The sequence below is a fragment of the Gadus macrocephalus genome, chromosome 7, assembly GCF_031168955.1.
Source record: "Gadus macrocephalus chromosome 7, ASM3116895v1".
NCBI lineage: Eukaryota > Metazoa > Chordata > Actinopteri > Gadiformes > Gadidae > Gadus > Gadus macrocephalus.
Genome location: NC_082388.1, coordinates 19,687,488 through 19,711,963, shown reverse-complemented (window position 1 = coordinate 19,711,963; position 24,476 = coordinate 19,687,488). Strand labels below are relative to the sequence as shown.

The 24,476-nt window shown below is 43.0% G+C and overlaps 1 long non-coding RNA gene across 1 annotated transcript in view; it reads left to right on the top strand.

The window, feature by feature from the left end:
• The first annotated feature begins 11,290 nt into the window (after positions 1 to 11,290).
• The window catches only part of LOC132461806 (uncharacterized), a 44,920-nt gene continuing 31,734 nt past the window's right edge, over positions 11,291 to 24,476 (top strand). Inside the window, exon 1 of the long non-coding RNA XR_009526681.1 lies at positions 11,291 to 11,394. This is a non-coding gene — a long non-coding RNA (uncharacterized LOC132461806). The remainder of the gene's footprint in view (positions 11,395 to 24,476) is intronic.

Here is a 24,476-nt window from a genome sequence, read left to right as displayed (position 1 = left end):
CTGAATGAATCAGAATAAGTTATAACCCTAACCCAATGACCACAGAAGCAACAAGACAGCCACGAGACAGTGCATAAAAACAGCCAACCGGCAGGGACACAAGCACCTGTGAGATCATGCGCATCAGAGAAGCCCCAGGTGACAGAAATGAAAGAATGGCAACACATTTATACATTTTAATGCTGACACAAATTTAGGAATTTCACGATTGAAATATTAAGGTCGCTCATGTTTTTTTCATCAGCGACCGCAGTGTCCATATCTTTCACCATAGCAATGATAGAAAACGTTATATTCAGCGAGACCTGAAAGTGTAAGTAGGCCTATTCGTAACAACTTGTGAGCACACTGAGAATTGTTTTGTGTCGCTTTCCCTAAACTGGAAAGCGACAAAGGATAACTTGCACATCATAGCGTATGACAGGTCTCCAAGGCACTACGTTAATGTAACCCATGTATAATTAGTAGGATATAAAAACTGCTAACACATACCAACTCTTGATTAGTTAGCTGGTGAAAGCTTTTAGAACCATTTTGTAATTTGTTTAGCGGCAACGACGTACTGATTAAAATACTTCGTATTTTATTCTATCTAACATTTAACATTGAAAAAAGTCACCTGTCATTTCGCACGGAGTGGCCAGCCAGCGCGGGAAGAATAAACCTCTAAAGACTGCGCGATGCACATGGACACTTTGTATCTCGCAATTTCGTCTTTTTATCTCATTATTTTGAGTTACATGGGGATATTTTTAATTTTCATTAATACTGGTGGATATAGCTTCCATAGTAGATGACCGTCCGTGGATGGCTGCGGGATACACGGTGCTGTTTTTGGTGGTCTGATTTGAGTGTTTACATCTTTTCTTTAGTTTAGAACATTGCGTGAACCGTTATCTTTTGCTTTATTCGTTTGAGTGCTTTGGATGCAACTGAACCATTTGTGTTTGATTTGCTTGTTGTTTCACTTCTATACAAACACGCCCAAATCATCATTCATCTGCTGCTATTAACCCGCCTGGACCTCCGCTTCGTTGGAGACTTCCCCGAGAAACAACCGAGTCGTGAGTAGGCTACCCCCAAATCCCCCTTTCAGCCTGGAACTGCTTTGAAACCATTAGCGCTCTGAAGCCGCTACGCGTCTCCTAATGGGCCATCGATCAGATGAAACGTTAGCCATTACAAGTAGGCCTACCAAGTAACCATATAGATTATGTAGCCTACTGTTGTCCATGGGATTTGACAGCCTTCTAAAGTTAACTTTTATGGATGCTGTTTGAGCCCATCCGTTTAAGTACAACTTTTTATTTGCAGTCAATGTGTTTACCTGTTAAGTTAAATGTATATTTGACCTTAGACTAGCATATAAACAAATATTAATTTACTTTGTCAACATGGTCCTTTGCTGTGTGTGTTTTTGCTAATTAATGGAGGGAGACACAAGAGATGTACAGGTATCCTACGTGTGGACAGGGGTGTAGCAAAAAACTCTGGGCCCTATACAAAAGCAGTCTCTGTGGGCCCCGTTCCTCTCTTGATCCATGTAACTCAGGCATCTTTATTTAGTTTTACAAATAATCGGGCAACAATTGTGCACACACACCTCAGTAACATCAGGAGATGATGAGGGACCTGTGTGCAGGGGCGTAGCCAGGATTTTATTACTGTGGTGGCCAGCCCGGCCCAGTCTTATTTTTGGGGTGGCACTTGATTGTCAAGGGAGGGGGGGGGGGGGGGTGGGGGGGGGGGGGGGGGGTGTAACACTTTCAATAAGAATAATAAGTAGTGGTGGGCATAGATTATTTTCTTTAATCTAGATTAATTTTGTAATTTTGTATTAATGGCAAACGGCAAAAAATCCTTTAGTTTACCTTGACAGCTGTCAATTATACTTGGCAACGGTGAATTATCAAATATAATTCACCGCCGGAAGTTGTGAAGTGCCCATGCAAGTGAACGGAGCATCAACAAAAATTATTGACAGCTGAACGTTGGGAAGGCCCATGCAAGTGAATGGAGCCGTCTACAGCATTGAGAAGAGCCGTGTAATAATCCATAATAATGTAAGGTTTATAAGTTAAATATTTGAAAGTTGTAGAATGAATTAATGTAATTTATATAATGGAGTTAAATTGCTAGAAATGTACTTGCAATGTCAGTTAATCATTTACATATTTATGTCACACAATTATTACTTAGATATTTACTTGTTTACATATTTAACACAGTCAGGATATTCTATTGAATCTGCCGATTCCCTCACGTTTACCTCAGTCTAAATTCTAGCTTCTGATTGGTTAGTTCGGTCACGTGATGGGTCCGAACAAGGAAGTGTTTGAAAATAGATTAACGGCGATATTTTTTTTATCGCCCGATAAAAGTTTCGCGTTAACGCAGCCGTTAACGCCGATAACGGCCCACCACTAATAATAAGTCAAAGTTAGATCAAACTAATAGTGCATATATTTAAGCTTTCTTAAGACCGTTTCATTTTATTTTTTTATACTCTGGGGGCCAGCATTTTCTTTGGTTTGGAGACAAATAGTAATTGTCATGATTTATTTTCATTTATCCTAGATAAAGAATAAAATACAATACTTAAACTCGGATGAACATTTGTGCTATTTAAATATCAAGGGGCCTCTTCCAGTAAACCGGATTTTTGATGAATTCACATACAGTCTTAATATTCATTTTCAAGATACATTGAAATGCGTAACAAGGCAAATACAATCGACAGAATACAAGGCAGTAGATACACCTTGATAAGTAACGTATATATTTTTTTAACATTTATAAATACTATTGATCTCATCGGCCGGCCAGTCGCTGCTGTTACTTATGCCGCCTACACACTGTACACGTCCGTCGACGGATCTCATTGACTTTTGCATTGGGCGCTCTCGAAATGCATTGTGGGTCAATCCGTTCCGTCGGCTCTGTTGCCTGCGTCAAAAAGTTGAGAAATGTTCAACTTTTCAGATAGCGACGGATCCGTCGGCCAATCAGATCATGTCCCCCGTACGTCAGACACGCCCTCCAGTGTACAACGTGAATGCGGCCTTACAAATGGAAAAAAATCTTCTCAATCCATTATTTGAAACCTAACAAATTCGGTTGCTCCCATTGTTTCTACGCTTGGTCGCAGTATTGGCATGTCCTTTGTCAAATCAATTGTAAAATTTCTTTCTTCCACCGCTAGCTTTAATAATAATAACAGCCTGCCATGGTAATATACTCCAGTTAAAGTTTGATTTTCTTATGTGGCGAGGAATATTATGTCTTCCGCTGTCTACAATAGTGCATTTCTTCGATTGCTCTAGAATAGCGCTAGAGTTGCGTTGCATTTTTATTGGAACTTTGCAAAATGTACAAACCACCTTTTTACTTTTATGATCATTTTAACCACCCCCATACATTCAAAGCAGTGTGTCTTCATTGGAACTAGTACGTTGGTTGTGTGTCAAATGAAAGCTCAAACAACGGCATCGCCATACAGCTGTGCCATCATTTCCAGCACTGCTCAAAACCATGGCGAGTACGCGGCGCCATTTATAACCACTCATTATATTAAAAACAGACCTCAATTCAACGCTGGAGTAGAGCAGACTCCTCCACACAGCACTTACATGATATGGCAGTTTGGCTTTTCAACGTGAATGTGTTTTAACCAATTAAAACGTTAAAAAAATTCAATGTCTTTGTCGCTACTGCCCATTTTTAAAATGTAACATGGTGGTGCAGCGCCGCTATAAAATTGTTTCGGGAGAACCCTAATATATATATATATATATATATATATATATCGTTTGTTTATTGCCACTTGTGTTATCCCCTGCTTAACCAAAAACAAACACAAACCTGAATTTCAGTGTTCTGATTATTTGTAGCTTGTTCTATCTACACAGGATAGGTATAATTATTGCCCATAGTCTGTCTTAAAATGTCAGCTTTAAGTCATTTCTATGCCCCAATTGTCTGGCGGAAGAATGTTAAGAAACGTATGGTGTAGCTGTTTGCCTTTGTGTTATTTTTCTAAAAGTCAGAGGAACTAGATGGAAGGCAAAATGAGATGTGTGGAGCTAGGGTTGTTCTGACCTTTAGAGTTAATGTAGTTGGTGATGTGTGATTATAAAACATGCTGAATCATATTGCCTACAGAACAAACCACTCCTTGGTGTTTCTACTCATGCAGGAACTATATTTATACTTAGTTGTTTTTGGTGTGTTTACTCTTCTTTTCCATATTATGATTAACGTTGTGAAAGTCAACAACATTCTCTTCTGATTTATATCCATAGTTAAAGAGCGTCCATATAGGGACAGTAAATATACTGGACGCTAAAAGAATTGCGGCAAGCAACGTCACGTCTGCCACTGATCCATAGGGCTATTTCTGCGGTTAGCTGTGCAATTAGCCGCCACAGTGAGTTGGAATCACAAAGTCATGTACTAAATCAATCAGCTAAATTAGAGCAGGGGATATTCTCTTGGGCCTGACAGATACTGGATTTTATGGGCCGAAACGGATTTTGGGAATAAAAAATTACAGATGTCGATATCGGCCGATATTCAAAGTATAGATATATCTGCCGTTATTCAATAGTGATGGAACAGGAGGGACACTTATCGGTTGCTGTCAGACCAAGCCCTCTCATACGTGTGTGTAAAGGCCTCCTCTACCCCCAGTAAGAGGGTTCTCTCTGCTGCTGGAGATACCATCAGCCAAGAGAGATCACACATGTTCCTAGAGAGGCATCCATGTTGCTATGGTTCCATGTTCCATGTTAATTAATAGGCGCATCTTCCAACAAAAGTCTGGTGGACCCTATGTCTGTCGCTTAGGGTTTAATGACACTCTGTTCCCTTACCTGATGCCTTTGTGTTATAATGGCCTAATAAAGGTTGTGCAGGGGAAAAAATGCCACCCGGGCTCCATTCCAATAGTGGAGCTATAGCCTATCCCTTGTGCGATGGGAAACTTGGTGGGTGGGAAGGTGGGTGGGATTAAGCCTCTTGTGCTGCCACTTCCATGGAGACGCAGCTGGACTGAGCAAGACTTCCATCAGTGGGCGAACAAAAGGTGTCTGACTGTTTGGTTAATGGGAGCCCAGTGGCCGATATTGCACGCTCTTCACTGCCACAATGCATGAAACTTGCACACATCCCCTCCCTTTACCTTGAGGATAGAGAACTGAGCATGGGATCTGATAATCAACAACTGTTCCAAGTATCATTATGATCGCCCAAGTACTAAAGGGGATAGAGTTACTATTTGTGCTAACTATGCTCTTTAAAAACGTTTCCCTAATTTCGTTTAGGCATGTTCTTGATTGAATGGAGCATAGGCCCAGTGTCAAGTCAATGCTTGTTTTTGTCTTTGTTTTGGTTATTGATCTGTATCATGGCTAGCATGCCCACTTTTGGCAGGGATTCAGGAAATCCATATTGTAAGCCATATCAAGTAGAAGATGGCTTTAATCTATAGCACACTTTTAACGACATGCACTTTAAGTAATAGAAAGGGAGCATTGTAAACGCAGTCGTTCAACGTTTGACAGGTTTCAAGTTTCATGAAAAACATTCCAAATCATACCAGTACTCTTGGCGGTGAGAATATGTATACATTAGATATGAAGTAAAAAAAAAATTAAACGAAGCCCATTAATCATTAGCTTTAGGCACTGTTGGTTGTTTTCTTTTTTAAACACCTAGCACCCTCCGCCCCACCGAGCCTCGACATGTGTCCCAGATTGCTGAAGGACTCACTGAGGGTATTGTTTCTCTTGCCAGCTAGCTTGGCATGACCCACTTTATTTAGGAGCCCAGAGCCATTTGGCAGCAGAAGGGGGAGATTGAGTGCTGTTTGAGGCATTTAAGAGGCTGTCCTCAAGAAACCTTTCCTTATATCAACAGCTTCACTAATGTATGTGACAGCAGAATGGATTCTGGAAGCGCTTATGAAGGGGTTGTCTGTTTGACTTATGTGGGCTGCGATTCCGGCCAGAACGAGAACGTGTTAATTACAGTAGCTTTTATCAAGCAAAGCTATTTTTATTTTTAGGCAACATTGTTTGCCATCCTATTAGTTTCGATCAAAGGTAGAACTGCCACCATTTTAGGATGAATTAAAAATAGGGTTCGAAAATGTTGAACATTGCGTTCTGACACATAATTGATCAAAGTTCATTCTGTTTTATTTAAAACGTTGGATAAGATTGAAATATGGCTCCAGGGTTGTCTTCTCCAGGAAAGCTTGAACCATTGTTAGCTGACAGTGTCATTATCTAGGAAGCAGCTGATCTTGAATACAATACCGGGTCCTGCTTTATCGAAAAACCTCTTCATGAAATCAAGTAGGAATGATGTCAAGTAAGGGTGTGCTAGATTTCATGCAAGCTATGGCATCATATGAAATTGAGATACGCAGTCAGGGGCAATCTGCTGTGGTTGAAAGTAAAAAAGTGAACTCTCCTGGGATGTATCACAAAATGATGGGGTATAAAATCTTGGTGTTTGATGACATAATATCATACAAGATGGCTGCTCTTATTTTATTATCCGCTCTTTGGTATTTTAGCATGGCTTCTTTCCACAACTCATTAAAACATGTCACCTCTCTTTGCACTTCTCAAAGTTTTATAGCATTTTTAAGGAGTGGCTGAGTCCAGAATAGATAAACAATCATGGGTAAAAAAAAAACAGTTCTTCTGTACGGTATTTAAATGCAAAGATATCACTGGCCAGAAACGGTTGTGCAGACATTGAGTTCTATTTATTATATACACACACCATGATTTATGATATTTTACATGCAATACAAAAAGCAGGTGTGTTTGCTTTAAAAGAAAAAATTCCTGAAGATATTGACCATACATAACCCATGTAAGAGCTAAAGATCATTGTGGTGTGCAATAAATCAGTGAATGGAATGTTCATTAAAAGTAATCCAAAAACCAGCATCCTATTATATATCCTTGCCTTAAAAGGTTGAATATAAACGTTAACATTTAGTCTTCACAAAGGAGGGATGAATTGGACATGGTTGACAGAGAAATGAATTATAAATAACTAATAAGCAATATCGACATCTCATGAAAGAGGTAATTTGTAGAGGAAAGAAACTAAGTACTAACGAGAAAGGTGTAGCTAGGACACTTCTGCTTATGCAGTGTTTTGGCAATCATCATCCTACAGATGAAACAAAGCATGAGCCTACTCTTTGAGCAGTTACTGCAATGTGTTATGTGGCCTGGTGAGGGCAGCAGTAGGCTTGGGATACGTCCACATAACATTAAATCCTACACGACGAATAAGAAGAGCAGCCCTCCCTGCATAGGAAACATCCATGGTAGGAAAACGTTAGAAATTGTAAAAAAAAAAGAAACCACGCCTTGAGCATCCGCATGGACTCCAGAACAGCCCACTTAACGGGATATTAACTCAGTAGCTACATCGATCCAACTATCATTCAGCAGCAACCAAGAGAAATGTCTCCACCAAGATTCGTTGTACACTGGAGAGGAAAAACAATTGCTGCAACCTACATGAAGGGGACACGTGTGTTTATTAGGTTGAACTACTTTCCCATGACGTGTGTGTAATGGCAAGGTCAAATGTTTTGATCCAATTTGATATTTGGATCCATCATCAAGACTGGACAGGGGAGTAAATAACACTGTTTATCAAAGTCTTGATATGTCTGCCTCTATAACAAAGTGTGCAATCAAGATATAACGAGTTGATGCATGAACATTCCTGCATACAGACATCAATGTTTACTGGTAGTCATACTAAGCCATCACTTACCGGTTGATCCACAGCTCTCACCTTCCTCCTATGTTCCTGATAACTGCATAAGCAGTTTCTTATGCGGTTGTAGCAGTTTAAGTGGTAGCCATATATGCTGTAGCATTAGATCTGGGGCTGATTCTGATGCTGCTGATTGCTGCTTGTTAACTGAAGGTCCAACATATCTTCCTGGTTCCTATTATTAAAAATGTACTGCATATGTAGTATATATTACACTTGTCAGACCTATGGCCACTCAAAAGTGCCTTTCAATTATTGCCTCAGAGTCATATTCATACACACATCCAAACTCCAACGGCAGTGTCAACCAACAGCCAGCTTGTCAGAAGCAGTTAGGGTTAGTGTCTTGCTCAGGGACCTCTTGACACTTAGCCAGGAGGAGCTGGATATCGAACCAGCAATCTTCGATTTGTCAGAGAACCCGGTCTTCCTTAGCTGCCGACCATTATGTAAGTTCTGACTTGGTTAAGAAATTGTATCACTATGTATCAACAGAATTTAGAATTCAGAATACATAAATGCCCACAGTGTGACCAGCCATATTACAGCTAAACCTGGCACTTGTTAGACAATTGTTGTAGTGTAACATTTTTTTATTGTTCATTTTTTTCTTTGAACCCATAAAAAGTAATTTGGTAGGCCATGACATTTGATCGTATCTGGCAAATAACCATACTCTCTTTGGAGAGCCCCCCTTGTGGCCACAAGCAATGTTTTGGAAAGTTACATCATGACATTTAATGAAATTAACAGTATATTGCAAATATATTCCCATTCTTCATTACATATCTACCTCCTCCTCTGTTGTTTTTTATCTTAATGTCATTATTAGAGAACACAGTCATTAATTTCAAATATAATTCTCCTCCAGCAACAGATAGAATGTGATTGAATCTGACGGACTACTTGCATAAGCCCGAGTTCGTATAAAAAATGACCAATCCAATTTCATACAGGTGTAAACGTAATTCACATCCTCACAAAAAGAAGCTGGTTTGCTTAAAAGGCGTCAGATACTTGCAGGTACAGTTCTTTAGCATGATATGGCCTATTCAGCTGATCCAGGCCAACGGGATTTCAGCCCTGAAAACTTTTTTTTGACCTTAACAAAACCCAAGGTCTTGTTGATTTGGCCTTGTGGGGAGCAACACGATAAGAAAAAACCTTCATTATGTTTGACCTTTTGTCAGATATCTATTTTTGTTCCCTGTCATCTACATTGTTTTTGCTTGATTGAAATAGCCAACTGAAAATAGCATTTAGTTAATCAGTCATTTTTCAAATACATACATTTCTCCCAAACTATTTGGATATCCCTTTAAAACGTTTGTGAATAGAAACAGCCCAGCGACGTTTGACAGGATATCCTGCACAGATCTGCTGTGCTGAGAGCAACACTGGTATACTGTTGTGAGCCATAGGCTGCTGCAAGAAAAAAGGATCTGTGCCACTTTTATGCTTTTCCCTGCCTTGTTATGTTCTTGTTCATTTGATTTTTCATTACCAAGAAGGCACATGTTAAAGTTAAGTTGGACAATGAAAAAAAGTAATTTCTTAATGAAGTAATTTCTTAATGAAGTAATTTCTTAAGAGCTACTGTTGCAAACAGTCCTACAGAGGTAGATTATACAAACCACCAACCATATAAATGATTATTGTACAGTTGTTATTTCATGTATCACTACTGTATGGCTGAAATCGGTGAGAACATTTCCGGGTGCTCAGTGAAGAAAGCAGTGAGTCCTTCCCGAGCAGGGATAGCACTTCATGTTAGGAATGCGTTCTTACACGCAGCACAGCCATAACGCTGAGTGCCTGATTCACAGGCTGCACTCACAGCTTCACAGATTAAATGCAATGTGTTGGATCATGTCCAGCTATGATGCGATATATATATGACATTTTTATGACCACTGAAAATATTATTTGAATGAATGGAACTTATTTATTTAAGATTGTTGTGTACATTGCAATGGAGCTACTATTATCATTGTTAATTAAGCGATTGCTTTTAAATCCAAAATAGTTATTTAACTTAAATTCAATTGTGCACCAGTAGTGGGCTTTACTGTTTATTCAAAAGCCATATTTGAGTCGATAGGGTGAGGAATATAATTTCTTTATCACATTCTATTCGTAACGCCTTTTTTTGTGCTATAACAAAGCCGGTTGTTGTGCACGTATAATATGAATCAATATCCCGTTAAGTGTGCCTTATCGTGGCTGGATAGATTCTAAGTGAGCCAGAGACTTTGCTTATCCTGTGGCCCGCCAGGGTGTGTCATATGATCTGATGAAGTAAACCCTTGGAGTTTTGCAGACTTACTAAAGCCACCAAACCCGACGTTTAGCGTTTCTGTTCACAATTGCGAGAGCGCGCACACACACACACACACACACACACACACACACACATACACATATACACACACGCACACACATGTGACACACACAGACAACACACACGCAATTGCTCGCACACGCACACACACACAACCAACAGACAACACACAAAAGCAGTGCGTGTGACCTGAGGGTCAAGGTGCAGTGACTCTGAGAGTTGTCTAACTGGGCCTCTTGAAACTCGTGCCTTGCATTCCAGTGCCCCAGGGAGGGGGGCTGTCACAGACCAGCCTGACCGGCGAGCGAGAGGGGGAGGGAGAGAGAGAGAGAGAGAGAAAGAGAGAGAGAGAGAAAGAGAGAGAAAGAGAGAGGGATTAAAGTAAAGATAGAGGCGATGGAGGGAAGCCGGTGAGGGATTATACAGCGTTTGCTTGCATCGCTAGAACCGCCTGCTAGTTCCCTCCCCCATTGACCAGCGGAGGACTTTCCGCAGCAAAACTTGAACCTCCTATTCTCCAGCTGCTCTTCTAACTAGCCCACTTGTTTTCTTTCAGACCGCCTCCCCCCTCCCATCTCTCTCCCTCTCTTTTATCTCGCTGTGTGTGTGTGTGTGTGTGTGTGTGTGTGTGTGTGTATGTGTGTGTGTGTGTGTGTGTGTGTGTGGAACGTGTGTAAGAGGAGCACTTTTGTCCGGTGCCTTTTTTTCTGCGGTGTTGCAGACACCCATGGAGAAGAGGGCTGGTGGATTTTAGGGGTTACTGATTGGGTGCACAGCTGCGCCGCGCACGAGTCTCTCTCCACTTTTCCACACTATCTCCACACTGGGACTATCGCGTCTCTACCTCTCGCTCTCTCTCTCTCTCTCTCTCTCTCTCTCTCTCTCTCTCCCACTCTTCTGCTTTCTCTCTCTCTCTCTCTCACTCTCTCTCTTGCTCTTGCACTCTTGCCTCCGTCTCTGTAGCTCTCTTTCTACCTTTCCCTCGCATTCTCTTTTCTTTCCCTATTGCTCATTATCTCTCTAAATCTTCCTCTCTCTCTCTCTCTGAATCTTTATCTCCCTCAATTTCCTCGGACTCCCTCTAAGCCAACGGGTGTTTTGGACAAGGTGGGCGGGAGGAGGTGTGGGGGTTGAGGGGGGGGGGGGGGGGGGGGCAGAGCATATTGGAGCGCAGGAGAACGGAGTGGGTTGCACATCGACGAGAGGATTCTTTCGCTCTTGGATTTTGGCGCTCAAATCAGGTCAGTGGTCATCTCATTGTTGGGTTCGGACTTCGACAGTCTTTGTGGTGGTCAAGTGCCAGGGACTATATATGTGTTGGTTTGTTGTCATTGGGTAACATTGTTCTTTGTTCACTTTGCTTTGCCCTCCGTCCACATGTTGCCAAGACTTTTTCTGCCTCCCCTCGTTCTTTCTCACTCGCTTTTCCCGAAATTCAAGTCGGTATAAAGTTGTGAAATATTAGTGCCACTAAGCGCACAAGTCTGCGGCTGACGTTTACAGAAAAAGCCTACTAAACGGTTTTGGGGGCGGTGTGTTGGGGGTAACGGGGTCAACGTCAAGTAAGAGAGAGTGGCTGAGTTGTGGGGTCGATGGTGGGGGGGGGGGGGGGCTGGCGGCGGTGTAGGGTGTGAAGGGAATGGTAGTTAGCACGGCCGTAAGAACGGAGGTGGGCCTCTAAACTTTCTTTAAGCATGACACAGATACTTTGTGAAACATGCGCCTGCCTCAGCACTCAGGGAGCAGCCCCCTTGCTTTAGGATACTTTTTACGAGCCAATTCGACGAGCCCGCTTACTCTGCTAATTGAAGCGGCGCAGTTACACAGTGTGATCTCAACCTATTTCTCCAACAGACACAAGCCAGAATCTTCCAAAGCTACCGCACTCGAATTCCCTGTGAAGCCTGGTTGGTTAAAAAAGTGTTGCAAAAAAAAGAAAAGAAAAAGGGGGTTACTGAGTTCATTGGTCCTCTGGGTTTATTTCTCTGGATTTACTGCTGCAGTACCGCTGCTTCGTCACCAAGCCGCTTCGTCACTTTATATACCGTGGAGAACCGCCTTGAGAAGTGGTACACGAGAACTGCTTGTGTGCTTGAGGCTGTTCGTGCTGGGTTTAAAATGAGCCAGTCAATAGCCCACGCAACAACATGCATGAGGACATATTAGTTTTTTCCACGAAAAACGTTTTAAAAATACTCACCAACTACGTCTGCAGCAGAATCTAGTTCACTATTTTGGGCATGTAGGTCACAATTTAAGAAAATAGCTCAACCTCAAGCTGTCTTGATGAGGATCATTAAAATGGCTGTTGATTTGAAAGAAAAATGCTGCCTACTCTATTATGAAATATATATCATAAAGAAAATGATTATTGTTGGAAATGTATTCCTCGTGTACTCATTGCACTGTACTTTTTTGTTTACCTGACTTCTACACACCCTTTTACAGTACTACATTTTAAGTTGCCACTGCCATTGTTGCATGTTTCTTGACAATGAAATAGTTTATTTTATGTCCACCAATTATCTTCATTTGGGATGTATTTACATTTTTCTTTGCAAGTTTGTGTCCCCATGATGGTAATTCGATTTGTCAATGAATAATTGGTATAGACATAGATGACCTTAGGCTAAATTTATGTTATACTGATGAGATAGCCAAAGTTACAGTCTAGTGGTTGGTTGGTCATCGTAATGTATTATTTTGTATTATCTATTAATAGAATAAAATACATCAATCTGTGCATGATTCTTTTTCTTTCTTTGTTTTTAGACTAGTTTGTCTGCCCTTGACATCTATTTCAAATGTGTGCCATGCATTGTGAAAACGTGTCAAGCTATTGGCCTGACTGACCCCTACCACTGATTTCTCCCTATTCCTTGAGCCCCCCCAAGCCCGCGCCCCACAGATAGAAATTAGTCTGCTTGGTGTTTGCGAGCAGTGAAAGGAAAAGCTTGGCCGGTTCCAGTAATTTATTAGTGGCAGGCCTGCCACAGCCATGTAACTGACAGAGGTGCCTTTCAGAGAGAAAACAGAAACTCAGAAAGTCAGCAGGAACTTAAGCTTAGTTTCAGGAAATAGGAGGAGGCTGCACTCGTTGCCACTTAAGAGTACTGGGAACATGGACTGGTATATTTTTCTTGGACTTGAGTTGGTTATTTGTGTGTCTTTCGGTAAGAACCGGAATGCCTTTGCCTTGGAAATGACTGATTGTGTTACTGGTAAATGGACGAGACCTGCATCGAATCCTATCACGTGACGTTTAAGCTGGCCTCACTCTCTTTGGAAACATGGTTAATTACAATCAGTGCAGGAATTCAACATAATGTTGCACCATAGACCCAGTCATACAGGCAGTACATATAAGGAATGTGAATTATATATAAGCCTAGTAGTGACAGCATCTCCTCTTGATTTTAAACTTTGAGACTGGATTGAGATGTTGCTCTATAGGAACACTTTAAGTATATAAAGTAAACTGTTAGTATTATAGCTTTGCACTATTTATATAACTTATGAAGGAATTAAACAACAATTTAAAGAATGTTGTTTAGAAAGAAATATGTTTGACACTAATGATAGCAATAAAATACTGAATTCTTTATAGCAAGATCTGTTAATTTGCTTTGTAAAAGAGATTTAAGGAATAATACATTTAAGGCAAAATGCAAGCAACATACCATTCAACATCACTAAATGTTATTACCTATGCATTTACATTCAACATTTGGGCTATACATTAAATCAATACTTGAAATATTTTTCGATTAAGAAGGTCCACAGTTAAGAGATGCACAACCATTCACAAACAGTAAGACCCATTTCCTACAAACTGAGGAAATAGTAAAACATTACAACGCGACTGCCCCCTCCCTAGTCGATCCGATTCCTCTACAAAAGGAGAGGATTTGAAACCCACCTCCGAAACCATATTTCCTCCCTGAACCATGAATGTGTTTATTTGTACAAGAGGCTGCCCGTCCCCCTCCCAGGTCAGAGATCACCGGCACTTTGTCTTCTTTCCCTCGCGCTGACGGTGTCATCGCTCCTCCGTCGTCCGGGCCGAGGCCACCAAAGCTTGTTCGTTTTGTAGTGTCGATTTCTGCGTTTGGTCTAAGCCCCGCAGATTCCCATTGTGTGTGTGTGTGTGTGTGTGTGTGTGTGTGTGTGTGTGTGTGTGTGTGTGTGTGTGTGTGTGTGTGTGTGTGTGTGTGTGTGTGTGTGTGTGCTGCGCTGCGCTGCGCGAGTGTGCTGCCGCGGATCCGTCTTCGCTGACCGAACCACGTGGGCCCGGGGCTCCCCACCATTTTAAACAGCCAGTCTGTCACCGCTCCCACAGCGGAGGGGGCGGGGATGCCTCCGAGCACATACGGAGAGGGGTACACTAGGAAATGGCTTCCATACATCAAGCGTTTCCTTTTCATGGAAAGGTGGGGTGGGAGGGGGAGGTGGGGGTGGGGTGTAGCGGTGTAGCGGGACCGTGGTTTAAAGCGCTGTAGTGGTGGCTGAAGGCGGTGGTGATGTGGAGGGGGCAGATAATGGACACACAATGGGCTAAGGCAAACATTGGCCGGTGAGACAAAGGCTGGTCCACTTAGGTCACAGTGGGGCGAAACTCTTCCCATTATATGGGGGAAGTGATCTTCATTGAGGCTTGGGGCTTTTTTTTTTTAAGAACCCCCCCCAATAAAGGGCTTTTGCGCTTTCCTCGTCTGCACTCGGGGTCTGGATCAAAGCCAGCAGAGCACGTTGGTTTATGGAAGAGAGTAAAGTAGAGCAGTCACAGCATCCCACCACCGCACTGGGCTGGATTCAGGGTACCATGCATGCTATCCTGGCCGGGTTGTCATTGCTGCAACCCTCCCTCCTGGAGTGCTCAGAGATGGGAGGCTAGGATGGGGTCTTTCATCTGAAATGCCCTGTTTATTTTCTTTCTTTCTTTCCTTTTATGATACAATATACTATAAGGTACATATAATAGACCTATATATTTGATAAATGAACGATTTTTTCCAAATATAGTAAAGATCAGAAAGGTAGACGTCCTTAAAGATTTTTTTTTTGTAAATAGGTAACAATTGATGTCAATCGTGTGTCCTGCCATTGAAAATAGCCAGTTGTTCAATTAAGTCACATGGAAATTGTAGCAGCTTTTATCGCTCGGAAAAGACCTGTCTATAGGTTTTCCAGCTAGTAGTGCTAACCACCATGCTCTCACTTATTAGTCCAACAGCCGGTTGAGTTGTGGTCTAATTTATGACTTGAAAACAAGCAGTCAATTACATGGTCATTACACGCTCTTAAAGATTGAGTCTTCCCTGCTTGCTGTTATTCACATTTATAACGTTGCTTCTCAATAAACGTGCCATTACCTCTGAAGCAAAATAAAGTCACTCAAGCCACATGATAAACAACACAATCAGCTAACCACATCTAGCCTGGGGTGGATGCTGAAGATATTTCACAAACAACAATGTTACACAAGACCAAGTTTACAACCGACCACAGCTCTGTGATAGATAGGATAGATATATGCACTTGGGCCTCTGCAAGCACTGCTTCAGTTTGTTATTGTTTTGTTGTTTGTTATTGTTTGTGTTGTGTGTGAGTGTGTCACCGTGTGTGTGTGTGTGTGAAACCGTACGCGTGTTTGTGTGACTGAAGGGCCATTATGGGACAGCTTTTTAATGGCGGTCTGGGAAAGTGGAAACCCAACGCCGTCTGACCGCTGCGCTTGTGTACATGAGCCCCCCAGCTGGTGACGGCTGGGGGAAGGGAGATGGAGGTGAAGGGAGACAAGGGAGAGGGGATGGGGGGAGAGAGAGAGAGAGAGTATGGTGCGCTCAGTAATTAGTTGTCTGGTTTTCTATTGACCAGTCTGGTGTGGAGGCCTTGGGGACTGTTAAATTTGCTATTGAGAGTGAAAGGATTATGCGTCTGAAAGAAATTAAACGGCAGCGATGAATAGATTGCGGTGGTGGCCAAACGGTAGGCTGCTGTTTTTTTCTTCTTCTTCTTTCCGAGTATTTTATTTATTTATTTATTTTGTTCCTCCATCTGCTTCGTGCGCTGACCTGCGTCTCGTGGGTGGCTGGGCTTGTGTTTTTCCTGTCAGAAGGCACTCGTCGTCGCGTCGTAGGTAAATTGAAAAATTGTGCCATCGGTCATGACAGCTTTATGGAGGGATAACACCCAATTTTGGACGAGACTGACACACTCGTCCGACGCACAGACTTGGACACACACACACACACGCACACACACAAAAACACAATGCCATTGTTCCGTATTCACTGTCAAATATGAAGCCCTCTTAGCGGACAACTTATCCACCCGAGAAAAAAATGAAAAAATCCTTTCCGTGTGTTAGCCGTCAAGAGTTTGATGTGGCAACTGTGTAATTAGATCCTTTAGAGGGGAGAGGAGGCGATGGTGGGGGGGTGTAGCGGGAACAACTGATGATGCTTCTCTGGCCGCCGTGGGTGGGGTGGGGGGGGGGCAGTGTGCTGTCCCTGGTCGGTCGGACAGTTTGGACTAAAAAGAACAGGTCACCCCAGGCTTGTCTGTGAAGGGCCATGAACACAAAATGGAGACCTGGATTCACAGCGTATGTTTTTGGTGACTCAGACCTTTACCTCTTACCACGGTACCAGCGTTGAATAACAAAGATAGAAAGAAGCATGTTTATTTTTTTTGCGTGTGGCCAGGCTGTAACACAATCCCTATAATGGCATAAAGCGGAGAAGAAAAAAAGTCACAAAAGATGGTGGGGGGAGAAAGTGCCTATAGCAGGGGAGTCTATTTTCGCCCAAGCGAGTTAACATTAGCCTGCATGTGTGTGTGTGTGTGTGTGTGTGCGCGTGTGTGTGTGTCTGTGTGTGTGTCTGCGTGGAAAATGTGAACCTGCTGAACCCTTGTGCCTTGAGTGTATCTTGCGGACGAAAGAGGGATGAGGTCATGTGTTCTCTCCCACTGTTTGTGTAGCTGGCAGAGAGGCAAGGCCCTGCTGCTGGAAAGCCTCTCTGTATGACTCACGTCAGGAACCATGGCTACCCAGCGGGACGTTACCCAAACACGCCGAGATCAAATCAAGATGCAAACTCTCTGTCCCGGAGTCGTCCCTCAACCAGCCTACTTCCTCTCCAAATAAACAGCTAGTAAAACGTCTTTTAACGTTTTACTAGGTTCCATTCAGTGCCTGAATTAAGGGAACATTAGGAAATTATTTTAGGAAAAAGAGTGTGGTTGTCAGGTTATTTGAGATTTTGTTGTATTTGTTGTTGTGTTTTTCCATCAGAGGCATTAATATCTCGATCCACATGACAATGTCCCCCTTTGTACCCCTTCAAGATGTGAATCCCCTTCTGTCTCTGTCTCTCCCTATCTCTCTCTCTCTCTCTCTCTCTCTCTCTCTCTCTCTCTCTCTCTCTCTCTCTCTCTCTCTCTCTCTCTCTCTCTCTCTCTCTCCCTGGCAGAGATTCCTTAGCGATTATCGCAGTGTAAATAGAAGTGGTCTGGACACTGTACCCTGGTACTGGGATGATTCTATCCAGGCCACTCTAGTGGGAAACAGGTCGCTGGTGCAGCATGAACAACAGCCTGCTTGCTGCTCTCTCTGTTCGTCCCATACCGCCACCGAAAACAGTTTTTCCATTGTCCCGGGTTTCTGATAAAAATGAAAATATACATATGACGTTCAAACCTAGGATGGCCTAAATATCAGCAGGGGTGTGTCTCTAGCATGTCGGCTGTGAAGTGTGGTGTTGTTGTAAATATATACGCTGGCTCTAAATAAACATGGGCATCCATGAGGGGAAAGTGATTTCCAAGACAACCAAACATTGTAGAACGGTGGTCCGTCTTTATCCAGCGATGGGGATGTTTGCCGTACGCACGGAACATTTGCTCTGGGATATATTATTGTTTTGGTGATGTGTTATTGTTTATCAGCTATCGTTCCAGTGTGTTACGTGCGTGGCTTTTTGAATGTAGGGCAGAGTGACAACGGTAAAAGGATGAAGTGCACAAGAACTTGTTCTCGTAAGGATGAGCTGATTTCAGAAAGACAATAAAATGGAGGAAAATAATAACATTGTAGTAACCAGTGTAATTTAATAACAAGCCCAATGAAATTTGGTAATGATGGGAATGATGATGACACTATTTACCCCTCGATATATAAAATTGTACACTACAATGAACAGGAGAAATGTACCGTAGATATTTCTGCTTTGCCTAAAGTGTTTGCAGATGGAGGGAAAATATAGGCCGAACAAATTGTTATGTTAAAAAAAACATCCATTATGAAAGTCAGGGCAAGTACAAAAAAAACTGTAATATGAACAATGTTCTCTGTTCAAGAGTCTAAATCAAAACTCAACGTACAAAAATATATACCGTTTCCGTCCTTTCCTCCGATTACATTGTGATTTCAATTTTAGGCCCAAGGGAAAAAACCTGAGTCTTTCCTGGCTATTGCATGGAAACTCACTCACTGAAATTACATTAATGCAGTTTGCTTGCACAGGAGGTTTTTTTCTCCATTATAATCCAATTTGCGTATTGTGCTGTAAGTTAGATGGTTTTCCTTTGTGCTGTTTGTGATTATTGCAGCGATACCAGCTGTGCCTGCCGCCTGCGTCACCAGTGAGACCGAGCCATCGCTTCTATCACTGCTTTAATACGTCCATTACACTTGAAAATTAAGGACAGCCGAGGCATGAGTACATCTGCTGTACAAATGACCACCTCGAAGGCAAATGCAGACATTATCAAAGACTGCCTGTGTATTTGTATGTTAGCATCTCCGTTTTCCATATATTTCTGTGTGTGTGTGTGTGTGTGTGTGTGTGTGTGTGTGTGTGTGTGTGTGGGGGGGGGGGGGGGTGTGGGTGTCTGTGATTGGCTCCGATACCTTTCCAGGTACTTTCCCAGCTCTTATACCGCCCCAATCTAGGTTTCACTTGAAATGTGTGTATGACGCCATCTTGCTGGAAGGAATATCTCCGTGCTCCATGTGGCTTGCGCTCAAGTACGTGCAGACGTAAGTAGGCGTGCACACGCCTCTCTTGCTGCATGGGACTGCCCAAGTCAAGACCATGGTCACAGACTGTGGCTCTCACAGACCCGGTCTCATGTACATCCGTAGACTGAACAACCCCCACACACACACACACACACACACACACACACACACACACACACACACACACACACACACACACACACACACACACACACACACACACACACACACACACACACACACACACACACACACACACACACACACACACCAACCCCCCAACAAACCTGCATCCCCAGAGTCCCCAGACTGCCTCCCCCCACTGCCTGTCACCCCGCTGAGCCCCATGGGTAATAGATGGTGTCACTGCTCTGGGTTTGAGCCCACCTTTAGCAGCTAGACAGAACGGGGGCCAGAGCCCACCGAGCGGAACAATGACGCGTGACATTTGTCAAGGTGAATAAGCTGTAGATGTGTGTGTGTGTGTGTCCGCGGGTGTCTATGTGTGTGTCTCTGGTGTGCAGTGTGTGTTTGTGGTGGTGGGGGGGTTGTATGGGGGAAATGCTGGCACATGTACGTACACGTGACAACGTGACAGTGTGGCAGGCCTGACAGGTAGCCGGAGGAGGAAGGGCAGGATTCAGGGTATGCAGATGTGGTCTCTTCTTCTTCCTTTCCTGATTTTCTGCATTTTTTCTTGTTGTTCACCTCCAAGCTGTCTTTTTAAGTGGCTGGCTGTTTCTCGTTGTTCTTCCCACTCATATTTTCCTGTGGTATTTGTAGCCTTTTCGCCTCTCTGCTGCGCGTAGTTTTGTTGTTCTGTTGTTCTGTTGTTCTGTACGGAACTCCTTGAGTCCTGTACAGGGTTACCCATATGGAGGTGTGTGTGTGTGTGTGTGTGTGTGTGTGTGTGTGTGTGTGTGTGTGTGTGTGTGTGTGTGTGTGTGTGTGTGTGTGTGTGTGTGTGTGTGTGTGTGTGTGTGTGTGTGTGTGTGATAAATTAGTATAAATGTGTGTATTCATTAGCATTTTGATTCATGAGCTTTCTTGCTGGCAACGGGGGCGACCTTTGTCTCTGTGTGTATGTGTGTGTGTGTGTGTGTGTGTGTGTGTGTGTGTTTGTGCGTGTGTGTGTGTGTGTGTGCTTGTTTTTGCAAGACTTTGCACGTGTCTCCCACAATTACTTAAATGTCACGACTAAATGCATAGTTTTTGTTCCTTCTTTTTGATCAAAATCAGTTTGGTTTTGGATTTCAACGTTGTTTTTTTTATACACCCTGATTGCAGATCTGTATCGCCTCAACCTTCGAAGTGTGTGTTTTCTCACCGAGCACTGACTCCGTGTGTCAGGCATGTTGCCCGTGGTTTCTCCTTTCTTTTCCTTCTTTAGCATATTCTACATTCATATGGAAATGCGGGGGCAGAGGAGGGACAGATTCTCACATCAACTTGATCTGGTCATGAATGGCCGCCTGTGTTTGCACTGACCCACAGTTGGCTTTAAAGACACTGGGCCACCTTTGGCCCCCAGACCGGACCAGCTGAAAGCCAAGCGCAGATTCAGCGGTGATACCGGCCGGGTGGAATAATAATCATCCCGGATCGTAGAGAATGCACAGATGCTCGTAGCCGCCCCCAGATAATTAGATAAAGTTGAGAACGATGAGGAGCTCGGTTCTCCGGGGTTCCCATGTGGATCTTGCGGTTCAGTGTGTGTAGACTGACAGCCATGCTTTAGTCCCAGGAAGATGCCAGCACTCCTCTCTCCTTTTCCCCTCCTTTCAGATCATTCTTCTCCTCTTTTTTTTTTTTTTTCATTTCTGAAAGACAAGAATCTCTTTTCCTCTCGCCCGCCCAAAACCTTTGCGGTCACCAGATGATGAATGACCTTGCACTGAACGCGGGGCCGGATGGTTTTAAATGTTTCATATTTGTGGGTCCTATATAAATCTCTAAAATAACAATAACTTCCACGATTATTTTTATGACGTACTTATTATTAATATGGAAATACATTACAGCTAGAAAAGCAATTATTTCTCAGAATCTCTGTAATTAAATTAATATGACATGCCAAAACCAACAACAATATCAAAGCTGCCTGGGTTAGCTTTAATAAATGCATAACCACAGCACAGTACAAATATTTGTGTTGATTTAAATGCTTTTGCAATGTCGTTTTTTATTCCCCCCATTGAGAAAACCGTGTGGGATTAAGGTAATTTCTCTTTCACTGGGATGTCAGGGAATTAATATGGTCTTTGAAAAGTCCCGTTTCTAATAACCTCGGACCGTGTTTCCTTTCCGAGTGCCCCGCTCCTCAGGCGGGGCCTCCCAGTCTGCCGGGCTGGGGCTGGATCAAGCTGCGGGGTTCCATCAAACAAGATTTGTCTCGGTGGATATGTCGGTTTTGTCCTCCAGGATTAGGGCCCACCACCCCATCCCAACCCATGGCTGTTACTTTGTCTTTTACAGCATTCAGTGCCGTCTTCAGCGATGTGTGTGTTTGTGTGTGTGCACACGTTTGATTAGCTGTTTAGATTTTCTTTTGGGGGGGGGGGGGAGTACGTTTTTAGAAACATTTTCCATTTTCCATTCGACTGTATTTAGGTTTACAATGCGTGATCATTTTGAAATGTTTGACTTTAATTCACTTTTTTGATTAAATACATATATGAGAAATAAAAGTAAAATTTAACAAATAAATTATATAATTTGGTGTAAACATTTCTATACATTTATAAATTAAACATTTGAATTAGTTATTTTCAACAGGACTCGGCTTATTGATCCAATTTTGTAGTTTATATTAAATGGGGATTTTGTACATTGATTGGGTTTACATTTGATTAAAAAACCCGTCGCTTTAAGAACTGCACTCTACAATTTGGAGGCCATTTTGTTCTCATATGCATCCCCTCAATTAAGGTTCAGGATACAAGTGGGGCCCTAAAAAGAGCAGCACGTTGCAGTAGGGTCCCAACGTGTGTGTGTGTGTGTGTGTGCATGTGTGTGTGTGTGTGTGTGTGTTTGTGTATGTGTGTGTGTGTGCGCGCGCGCACATGTGTGTCTGTCTGTGTGTGTGTGTGTGTGTGTGTGTGTGCGTGTGCGCGTGAGAGCGTGCCCCCTGTTGTTTTGTCTCTCCATTAGCACTCATTCAAGAGACAATGAATTAGAGATGCGTACGATGGGCTTGTTAACACACAGGCATTAGCAAGTCTGTGTGCATGTGTGTGTTTGTGTGTGTGTGTGTGTGTGAGGGAGGGGACACTCCTCCAGTGTTATGACTGCAGTCTTTCACCCAACGATACACTCCACTCCATCACTACAAGTGTCCGGCCACTGAATAGGAAGGATTTGTTGCTCTACACCTAATTAAATGGCCCTCTAAGTAGTGGTTTGAGTAAAGGGCCCCCTTGTTCCAATCCCCTTTCTAAAGCACCTTCGAAGGCTAGTGTTTGACTTTGGTGACAGTTGTGGCATGTGCTTGAAAGCTTGCGTTCCTGTGGCAAATTCTAAGGATGCCTTTCACAGCCCGGGATCTTAACATCACTGAGGGTTGGTTTTCTGCAGGAGCCTCCTATGTGATATTTCATCTCCCTCATTAGCATAGCTTACATGCTAAAGTTGTTTACACCGAGCCTGGCCCTGACTACCTTGAGTTTCCCTAAGAGGATTCTCCTCATGCCCACAATCATTAAAAAAAATGGCTGCTTTAATTGAGCACCACTCAGTTTTTTCAACTAAATCAACAGTTTTTATGAGGTGCCCTCCATCTGAATAAATTGTAAGACGTGTTCTTTTTTGTTTGTTTTACCAAAGCTTGAATATCACTCGTAAATTAGCCAAATTATGATGTTGTAGAGATATATATATCTTCCTACTAGTGATGTTTATTTTTTTCACAGTTCTGACTAGAGACTTTAGAAGAGGATGAGGGTCCCTATGCAGCAGCATATGGGACCGACCAGAAGCAGTGTGCCAGAGGCCTTGTGTCTGTGAGGAGGGACGAGTCGAGGCGAGGTCAACAATAACATTGTTTGAGCATACGTCAGACATCGCGGCGTCCGCCATATTGTCTGCACATGGTCCAGATGCACATTAAAACCGTCTGATTACTGGTCATTTGTATTATCATCATTCGTTTTGAGGACAAAGGTAAAAACGAAGCCGGGTGTCTGAGGAGTGCATGCAGTGTCAAACATCGAGTCACATGGGCACACTGGCCAATCGGCTTTCAGGAAAACAGGAAGAGAGCGAGTAGCGATATAGAAGGGGAAAAAAAGGCAACCTATCATAACTGGGTGGTGCTGGGGCAGCGTCGCGTCTGCCCAGCTACCCCTGTCTCATAATTGGCCTCCTTGGTCATGTAGCTGGCATGGCGGTGTGCTCATATTGTTGGTCCTCTTGGCTTTACAGTGACATCGGACACTGCGGTCCTGCAGTGGGCACTTGGCTGCTACTGTGTCCAGGCAGGACTACAGTGAGATTGTGAGAACAGCCGGCTTTGATTACCCATCCCATGGAACATCTGCCTTTTGGGAAGTTTTTTTGGAAAGGGAGTTGGTGGCTGGGTGTGTGGGTTTGTGTGTGCACGTGTGTGGGTGTGTGGGTGTGTGTGCACGCATGTGTGTGCACGTCTTTCTCAGAGAAGCAAAGGGGAGAAGCAAAGGGGAATCTGAATGTGCTGTCCGGTACCTTCTCATCGATCTTTGTTCCTTCTGTCGTTCCAGTCTGTTCCAAAATGTGATGGGTAATATACGCTATTAGTGGGGTAGTATTTTTTTGAAATAGCTTGCTATGTTATTATTTTTCCCGAGCTTCGTTAGCATTCACGAAGAGACTGAGCTGGCATTAGCCCTCATTAGCATTTGACATGTGTGTTTATTCGTACACTGTGGTACATAAAAACCCACAACAGAACAAAAATCAACAGAGGTTGTCCCTGCTCCGGTCCCGACCGGCCGTTTCCCTCGCATCTCCTCATGCAGACTTATGTGTGCGCCGGTTCCAGTCACTGAACTGCAGTCAAAACCATTGTCACCCTCCATTTTCTCATGCGGTTCTCTCTCAGCTCCTGGCTGCTACTAATAAGCCCCCCGCTCAGTTTTTTTTATATATTGTTCATTTAAACCCATTCAAAATCTAAATCTGTGTTGTTTTTCCTGTTTGATTATTAGTATTTAGATTATTATAATTATTATTATTATTATTAAAGATGAATTATTATGCAAATGCTACAAATTAGATGTAATTTTACACCCAACGTTTCACCACACAATTTCAAGAATTAAAAGG